Source organism: Aethalodelphis obliquidens, unplaced genomic scaffold (genome assembly GCF_003676395.1).
Source record: "Aethalodelphis obliquidens isolate GAN/ISIS:26980383/991018 unplaced genomic scaffold, ASM367639v1 scaffold38, whole genome shotgun sequence".
Taxonomy (NCBI): domain Eukaryota; kingdom Metazoa; phylum Chordata; class Mammalia; order Artiodactyla; family Delphinidae; genus Aethalodelphis; species Aethalodelphis obliquidens.
The window spans coordinates 9,707,638-9,717,318 of record NW_020837982.1 but is presented as its reverse complement, the minus strand read 5'-3'; the positions used below and the strand labels follow the sequence as shown (position 1 = coordinate 9,717,318).

Genomic DNA, 9,681 nt, shown 5'->3' with positions numbered 1-9,681 from the left:
AGAATGCATGTGTTGGGGGTGAATTAGAATTTCAGAAAGTTGGAGTTGGAAGAAGTCTCTGTGGGAAGAGGCAGACTTGTAAACAGCTTAGCAGGAAGATGGGGAGACCTGAATATGAATCCAGCTCCTCACTCCCTGCCATTAAGGGCTTCGTGGACTTGGACACAAATCCCTCTGCCCGAGGCCTGCACTGTCCAAGACAGCAGCCACTGGCCCTGTGAGGCTATTCCACTGAGCACTGGCTAGATGGCTAGTCAAGGCTGGGATGTGCTATAAGTGTGAAATACACACTGGTAAAAACAATAAAAAAAATAAAGAAAATTTAAAAATTTTTTTAAAAATTAAAAAAAATAATAATAAAAAGAAATAAATAAATAAAAGAAATACACACTGGATTTCAAATATTTGGTACAGAAAGAAGAACATAAAAGATCTAACTAATAAAGAACCTGCTGTATAAAAAAATAAATAAAATTATTTTTAAAATCTCATTAATAAATGCTTATCTCAATTACATGTTGAAATGATAATATTTTGGATATAGTGGGTTAAGCAAAATGTATTATTAAAATTAATTTCAGCTTCCCCCCCTTTCTAATGTTTCCCCCCAGTTGAAAATCCCCCACTCAACCCTCCTGCTCACGCTCAAATTCTTAGGGTTACCATCTGGGCATTACTATACTTACTGGTGTCAGCTCAAACATTGTAACACTGTGTAAAAACAGAATGGAATTCCACAGCAGAATGGATAAATAAGCTGGTATAGTCATACAATGAAATGCTACCCAGAAATTTAAAAAAATGAATTCCTGATACACACAGCAGCGTAGATGAATCCTGACATTACAGTAAGTGAAAGAAGCCACATTTGAAAGAGTACAACCTGTATGAGTCTCTGTGTATGAAGTTCAAGAACAGACTAAACTACTGTGATAGAAATCAGAATAGTGGTTTCAATGGGGGCAGAAAGGATCTGGTTGGAAAGGGCACAAGGGGATGGAAATGTTTACATCTTGTTATGCAATTGTCAGATGTACTGAACGGTACATTTAAGACCTAGGCACTTTATTGATAATTATACATCATCAAAAAATAAAAATAAAAAATAGAATGAGTTGCCTTTCAAGCACTTAGCTGGCTGGGCAGGGAATGAAGTTTGCTGGTAGGAACTGGATGGAGACTGTTGAATTCCTCTGGGTACTGGGGCAGGTGGGGGTCTGGAGTTCTGGGGGAAAATGGGAGGAGGAGAGGAAGGGGAGCCAGTTGGATGGTTGGAAAGTGGGAGAAGCATCTGGTGGAAGATGATCAGGAATGGAGTGGCCAAAGGGCCAATGGCATTTTTTTTTTTTTTTTTTTTTTTTTTGCAGTACGCGGGCCTCTCAGTGTTGCAGCCTCTCCCGTTGCGGAGCACAGGCTCCGGACGTGCAGGGTCAGCGGCCATGGCTCACGGGCCCAGCCGCTCCGCGGCATGTGGGATCTTCCCAGACCGGGGCACGAACCCATGTCCCCTGCATCGGCAGGCAGACTCTCAACCACTGCGCCACCAGGGAAGCCCGGGTCAATGGCATTTTAAGAACAGGGCTGGATTATGTCAGTTTGCAGTGGTTTGCATTGCTGCATTAGAAACTTCCCCTATGGCCCCCCTCCAATCTTTAGTAAAGTCTACTGCATCTGCCAATGCGTTGGTACACAGTTTTGTTTTGGTGATGTGGGGAGTGAGGGAATGACTGAGTTTCATCCCTGGGTCAGTGCAGTATGGAACAGAGGCTCACCCACAGGGGCTCGGAGCCGGGCTGGCCATGTGAAAGTGGAGGCCTCCTGGGGAGCCCACAGAAATCTGTAGGAGGGCTTTGGACTTCGCAGGGCATGGAATGAGGGTTTGAGCTGCTCTCCACCTAGATCTCAAGTGTCTGGGAGATTGTAGGTAATACTGAGGCTACACTTGCAAGTCAGCTTGAGCAGTGCCTGCCCGAATTTGCCTCTTGTTCCCAGACTGTCACTTCCCAGGCTCAGTGAGGCCAAGTTCCCCCCTGGCCACTTCGCTGTCGTCAGCACCAGAAATGGCCATGTGGTTAGTTGATGGCCACTTAAAATCCAACTGTGGCTGCGGAAGGGCAGGGCAGTGTAGTTAAAAGGAGTTCAGCCTCTCTTCTCCCTCTCTCTATCCTTCCATTTCTGTGAAAGGCTAAATATAAGGCCTAGAGAACTAAGAAGGAGAAGGCAAGCCAAACATCCTTTTTTGCACAGGCGGCCTTCAGTATGACAGCTTATCACACCAGCTCTCAGATTAATCTTGTCATCTGGTTTATTTCATTACAGGGCTTGACTCTGTTTCACACTGAACTATTGACACATTCACCCGTCATAGTCTATTGCTCCCCTGGCCACAGTTAGAAACTACATCTATTTGCTAGCAAAAAATGAAAGATAATCACAAAATCCTATCCTGGCAAAGCTGTAGTGAAACGGACCCTCCCACAGGGCCAGTGGTACTATACATTGATTTCTTTTTTTAAAAAATTTATTTATTTAATTAATTTATTTTTGGCTGCGTTGGGTCTTCGTTGCTGTGTGCAGGCTTTCTCTAATTGCGGAGAGCAGGGGCTACTGTTCGATGCAGTGCACGGGCTTCTCATTACGGGGGCTTCTCTTGTTGTGGAGCACGGGCTCTAGAGCGCAGGCTCAGTAGTTGTGGCACACGGGCTTAGGTGCTCCGTGGCATGTGGGATCTTCCAGGACCAGGGATCAAACCCATGTCCCCTGCATTGGTAGGCGGATTCTTAACCACTGCGCCACCAGGGAAGCCCTATACATTGATTTTTATAAATTTATTTATTTAATTTTTGTCTACCTTGGGTCTTCATTGCTGTGTGCGGGCTTTCTCTAGTTGCGGTGAGCAGGGGCTACTCTTCGTTGCAGTGCGTGGGCTTCTCACTGCAGTGGCTTCTCTTGCTGTGGAGCACGGGTGCTAGGCTCGTGGGCTTCAGTAGTTGTGGCACACGGGCTCAGTAGTTGTGGCTCGCAGGCTCTAGAGCGCAGGCTCAGTAGTTGTGGTGCACAGGCTCAGTTGCTCCATGGCATGTGGGATCTTCCCAGACCAGGGCTTGAACCCGTGTCCCCTGCATTGGCAGGCGGATTCTTAACCACTGCGCCACCAGGGAAGTCCCTACATTGAATTTTTAAAATTTTTTTGGAAAGAAAATAGTAATACATTTGAAAATGGACTTCCCTCCATCTTATAACATTACTGGAGGATGTGGCTGGAGACGGCTGGGAGAAAGCACAGAAAAGCGAATTTTGATTGTTTAGTGTGTGAGAGTAGGATCCTTCTTTCTTTCCCTGCCACCCAGCCTTGCTGTGAGGCGTAAAGCAAACACAGTTTCAAAAATTTAGGTATCACATTTTATAAGAGCTTCTGCTCCCTGCTCCCGAATAGGTTGATATTCTAGTATCTTTGAGATGTTCTAGGTGATGTGAGCCTTCCAGAGCTGCAGATCATTCAGGCTTCTTAGTAAGTTTATCCCAGAATTTCTACAACCCAGGAGTCCTTTCCTGGGTCCAACCAAATCGCCTCTTGCTGTTGCTTACTTTTTCTTATTTGTTTGGCTCTAAGAATGCGGAGGGAAACTTGAACCGGTGGCTTAGGGGCTCTTTGGCAAGAATGCTGGTGTCATGTTAAGTAAATGGAGGGGGTCAGGGATGCTGGTGCCTGATGACAGCGATGACGCCTGTATGTCTATGTCTAGAATGTACTTACATCAAAATAAAACATAGATAACTTTCCAAAACAGCTACACCTGAGGAAAAAAAGACTGGCAGGCAAGACAGCAAACCCTTTACTGTGATTATTGTGAGGTGGTGGGATTTGGGGTCATTGTTTCCCCTATTGCTCGGCAGTTTTCTCATTTTCAGAAAGGGAAAAAAAGATGCTAAAAAAAAAAAATTAAAAAGAAGCTCCCAGGCTTTGTATTCTCCAGGCTCAACAATCCCCACTTTCGATGCTTCCTCAGAGGTCCACCCATGCAAAGGGACCAGGAAAGGGAGTGGCTGTAGGGACAACTGATGCATGAGAAGGTGGAAGTGAAAAGGACGAAGCTGAGCCCAGGTCTCCTCCGCAGTCATTTTTTCCAGGGGTCAAGAGCAGACTGCTCAATTGAGATCTGACCCCAGCCCAACACACCTTGACCTTGAGGCCTCTGAAAGGCAAGATGCCTTAAAGATAAATCCCTGAATGCCAGAGACACAGTGACAAAGACACCAAGGCTGGTGGTGTTCATCCACGGGTTTCGAGATGTAGCCCAAAGTTCACATAGTCAATGCCTCAACTCCCACCCCGCCTCCAGCACAGACCAATTAGTGGCCTCTCACAGGTCAGTTACCCCAACTCACCGTCAGAATCCAGAGAACGATAACAGCCCTCTAGCAGTACACACCTCTCACTCTCGGTCATTATGTCATTTCATCCTGAGAAGTAGGCCTCTTCATGGCCCCACCATACACACAAGGAGATGGAGGCCCAAGGAGGCGAAGTGATCCCAGGTCACCCAGCCAGCCACCAGCAGGGTGGGCTCTTCAAGGCCAGTGTTTCTCCAGCCCCACCCAGCGGTCGTACCAAGGCCCTAGGCTACAATCCCTCAGCCCAAGCCCAGGTGGTCACTCGCACTGACACAGGCCCAGGTGCTTACTAAGTTGCAGGAGGTCCAGCTGTGAGCGGCTGAGGGACCAGCAGTGCTCTGAGTCATGGCCAGCGCAGCTGGGGAGAAGTGGTTCCTCGCCCACAGGCTTTCCACCCACCCAAGCCATGAGTGCCAGTCTGACCACACTTCCCCTTTCTGCTCAGCCCACCGGGGAGAGGCCCAGGCACCGTCACCAGGCAACCAATCCCTCTTCCAAGAAAGCTGACTCCTGAGGCCTTCCAGAATCTTCTTGCTGCCCCTGTGCTCCTGTAAGTCCCACTGGCGGACCGTCCTGGGGTGGAGGGATCAGGCCCCAGGGCGATGGGGGTTAGGGTGTGGGGGGGTCCCCACAGATGTATCTGCCCTGAGCAGCGCAGAGCTCCAGAAAAGCTAAAGGAGCCTGACTCCCACCCAGGCTCAGAGACAGACCTGGGTGAGAAACCAGTTCACGTGTACCAACGCCGTCCCACAAGGAAAACAGCTCTCACAAGCCCCGGGAGCCCTGGCACTGCTGACCCAGCTTCTGCTCAGGGAGGCGAGGGGAGCCTCCTGTTTCTGAGGGTGTGTGACAGGCTGCATCAAGAAATGGGTCCAGTTGACCCCTGGACTCAGTTGCCTTCCCACAGCACCACCTCTGAAATGGGGGCCGGCGGTGGGGAAGCCAGCCGACCGTTTCGTGGACTTGACTGTGCTGACTGAAATGAGTGGTCACGTCAGTAAAAAGAGCCAAGCTGGCGTGCATTGCGTCTGCCCGGGGTGAACAAGTTATGCTTATTCTCAGCCATGATGATGATACTCTGGGATGTCTGGTAAACGTTTAACAACAGGCTCTCGGGAGACAGAAATATTCCTGGTTTGTAGTGTTTGCTCATTTCCATGATGTAAATATCCCCACGGAGGCCAATTTCAAGCTACCAACAGGAGTTGCTGGACTTGGCATTGGGAGGGGACGCACACAATTGGCTGCTCACCACAGAACTGATAAATCCCATCAGGGAGCAGCTGCTGGGGACTAGGGCCCGAAACCGGTGCCCTTATCTCACCCCATCTTCACTTACCTGGAAGATTATTGTCTCCATTTTACAGGTGAGAATATCGAGGCTCTGGGAGGTTACATCATGAATCAACACTGCACAGCCCGGGAAGGACCTTCAACCCAGATCTGTCCATTTGCAAAGTCTAGGTTCTTTCTTATTAGGGTCTATCCAAAGCTTAGCGGCTCAAAAACCTCTCTAAGAGCAAATCGTCAATGATCTTTTGAGAAGTGAATAAATGCTTCTGTGGGTACAAGTCATCTTCTGCTACCAAGGTGGTCACTCCTTGGTTTGTGTTTCACTGACTCATCCAATAAGCGATTTTGCTAAGGCTTCGGGACGGCCGTGTTCAGCTGTGATGCAGTGAACTTGATAAACCTACTGCTTCGCACAATGCACTTGTCCCAGCACGTCTGAGTGGGGCTGTTAGGAGATCCAAATGCCAGACTCAGTCTGCCAACAACTTCCTATGTGAACCCCTCCCCTCCCTGAGCCTCAGTTTCCTCGTTTGTAAAATAAAAGAGTTTGATAAACATGAAGGTGCTTCAGAGATTGTATCATAAATCACTCTTCCGTTATTGTCTGCTCTCCGCCGCTGGGACAGGGCACCTCCTCAACTATCCTCCACAACCCGGGTACCCAGCACGGTCCTGGGCACAACAGAAAATGCCTGATAGATACGTGTCGACTGAAAAAAGAAGCCAAGTAGTCTACAGGGAAAAGAAGTGAGTTACATACTCCAAAGGAGGCAACTTCATTCTAGCAAACTTGAGGGCCTACTTTGCCATGTCCTGTGCTGGGTGGTATAAGGGCCAGAGAGAATAATCAGACCTAGTGCCTGTCCTCAGGGAAGCCTCTCAAGGTGTAGGAAGAAGGTGGAAACATAATATAATGCTGGCGAGGTTCAATGCCCTTCGCTTTGTGCCAGGCCCTATGCTCACGTGTCTCTGCTCAGAGCTGAGCAAGTTGTCCCTGGGGGAACCCATGTTCTTCAGGACAGAAGGGCACGTAACTAATTACTATTGAAAGCAATGAATACTGGTGCCATGGGAGCACAAAATGGGAGGGCTGAGAGGGCATTCGAACTGGGCCTTGAAGGATGTGTAGGAGCTCACCAAGCGGAGATAATATGGAGAGACCAACCCAGAGTGTTTGGACAGCAGCAGGGGATTGTGTGTCTGGTGGGGAGTGAACGTGTTGGCAGAGGGAGGCTGAAAGCAAAGTTTAGGGCCCCCACCAGGTCATTTGGACCTACCCTCTTCCTTGCCGTCCACACTCTTCCCCTGGCTCCGCCACTGTCTTCCCACAGCAGGAGGAGGACAGGAAGTCGGGGTGGTCTGTTTGGCCTTCCTTGCGCACATCTGAAATGCTGCCTGCTGGCCTGTGTAGCTAAAGACATCCCTGCAGGGGTCGAGGCACCCTCTGGTGGTCATCTGTGGAGCTTTCCTCTCCTCAGGATTCAGCTTCACCCTGTGGTTCAAAGTATCAAACTACTTTAAACTGAAAGAAAGGGAAAAAAAAAGCAACAGTTCTTTTTTTAAAAAAATTTATTAATTAATTAATTTATTTTTGGTGCATTGGGTCTTTGTTGCTGTGCGCAGGCTTTCTCTAGTTGTGGCGAACGGGGGCTACTCTGTTGCGGTGCGCCGGCTTCTCATTGCGGTGGCTTCTCTTGTTGCAGAGCATGGGCTCTAGGTGCGTGGGCTTCAGTAGTCGTGGCATGTGGGCTCAGTAGTAAGCAATAGTTCTTATTTTGGTCAGTCTGGACCATACCTTGGAGGTCAGGGTGGACAGATAAGATGTTCACCACTTAAAGCCATAGAACCGGAGACCATCAGACTAGAGGAGACTCAGAAGGGAATCTAATCCATTCCTCGCCCCACGATTCAGTGTCCTTGTCAACATCCTGCCAGGTAGCACACAGCTTCTGCTGTGTTGTTTCTTCTCCCTAAGGCATCCAAGCCATGTATAAAATGAAGGTCTTACCCCTTGTACCACTTCACAAGTGTCAGTTAACCCCTGCCATGAGCAACAACTGAGGTCAAGTATATATGGGGTCATATGGACAGAAATAACATATCTAGAGGCTGTGATTTCTGCCTTCTGATCGCTTAAGTGCTGACACAGGGAAGAAGTTTCCACTTGTATTGTGTGGCATCAAAACAGAATCAGAACCAATGGGTGGAAGCTCTCATTGTGGAAGCAAGCCCTCGTGGTGTCAACTGGCACCTTGGAAGGAGTGGTCACTGAAGGGTGGAGGCCCCGAAGCTTAATAGTGTTTGATACCTTGAACCATAGGGCATAGTTGGGCAACCTGGTACAGTGGAAAAAGCACTCAATTTGGCAAACTCAGATTTGAGTGAGATCCTCCCCAATACAACTTGAGTGGCTTTTTCCACTGAACCAGGATGCTGGTGTCCTGAAACAGGGTGGCATGACTTGGATGGAAAAACTCTTTTATTTATGATTTTAACCCTTTCTCCTTCCTACATTCTTTTTTTTTTTTTTTTTTTTTTTTAACAGTGGTTAGATGCCACGAAGTAAGTGGCAATGCCTTAACCGTATGCGTGTTGTTAGGCCCGAAGGCCTCTTCCATCCTTGTCAAGGGGAGTGCTAACCTTCTCTCCTTTCATACAACACCCTACATTCTTATTGAGCCCAACAACTTCATCACCCTATGGTTCAAAGTATCAAACTACCTTAAAGATTTAGTTTTTAATTTATTTTTGGCTGTGTTGGGTCTTTATTGCTGCACGGTGGCTTTCTCTAGCTGCGGTGAGTGGAGGCTACTCTTCGTTGTGGTGTGCGGGTTTCTCATTGCGGTGGCTTCTCTTGTTGAGGAGCACGGGCTCTAGGCGCACGGGCTTCAGTAGTTGTGGCTCACGGGCTTAGTTGCTCCGAGGCATGTGGGATCTTCTCAGACCAGGGATCAAACCCGTGTCCCCTGCACTGGCAGGCGGATTCTTAACCACTGCGCCACCAGGGAAGTCCCTCAAACTACCTTAGACTGAGAGAATGGGGAAAAAAAAGCAACAGTTCTTATTTTGAACTAGACTCTAGTGTTTTCCCATGAAGACTTATAAACATTGTCCAGTCCATGCAATGACTAAACAATCTGCGCAAGGCCTTGCTGCATGTACCCTGCCTCTCGGGTAGCTTTCTTGGGAGCTCACCCAGCCTGAAATGCAAACAAGTGTTGGTCACTGGAGCAGGGGCCTCCCTTGAGTTGTCTAACTGCCTCTGAGGTTGCACCTCCGTGTGCACATCCTCCATGTGAGATGAGAGGTGATTGTGCATCTGCACTCGGGGGTGGGGGATAGGACCTCCGGAGAAAAGCAGCAATGATGCTGCATGACACCATGTGTTAGTACTCATTTATTTGACCAAATATTTATCGAGCGTCTCCTATGTGCCGGGCACTGAGTACAATGGTGAACAGACCTAGTTCCCATCTTCTGGTGACTTACAGTCTAGTGGGGATAAAGACAAGTGAGTAGATTATTACAGTCCGGATAACTGTGCCAGTGACACACACTCTCACAATAGAGAGTCCTGACGCTTGGGAATTTAGGATATAACGGTGGCATTTCAAATTATCACGGGAAAGAAGCGTTATTCATTTCATGGTACTGGCTAGCCACTTTGAAAAACTACCTAGCTAGATTCCAATCTCACTTCTCCCAGGAGAACACATTCCAGGGTGTTCCAGCAAAGATTTAACTTTAAAACATGAACTTATAGGAGTGCCAGAAGAAAATACGTATCATTTTCTTTTTAAAATTATCAAGAGCGGGGAAAGACTTTCTAAGTTTGCTACAAAGCCAGAAGCCGTAAAAGAAAAGTGATAAATTGGATTATATTCTTAAAAGGTTTCTGAAGGATAAGAGAAACGAGACAGATGACTGAACAGGAAAAAATATTTGTTACATAAATAGGGAAGGATCGATGTTTCTAATTGAAAAACGTCTTTT

General features: G+C 47.8%; 1 non-coding gene across 1 annotated transcript; it reads right to left on the bottom strand.

The window, feature by feature from the left end:
* Positions 1-8,224: 8,224 nt before the first annotated feature.
* LOC113633206 (U6atac minor spliceosomal RNA) lies at positions 8,225-8,350 on the bottom strand. The gene has a single exon (XR_003438120.1). It is a non-coding gene; the product is annotated as a U6atac minor spliceosomal RNA (small nuclear RNA).
* Positions 8,351-9,681: the final 1,331 nt, after the last annotated feature.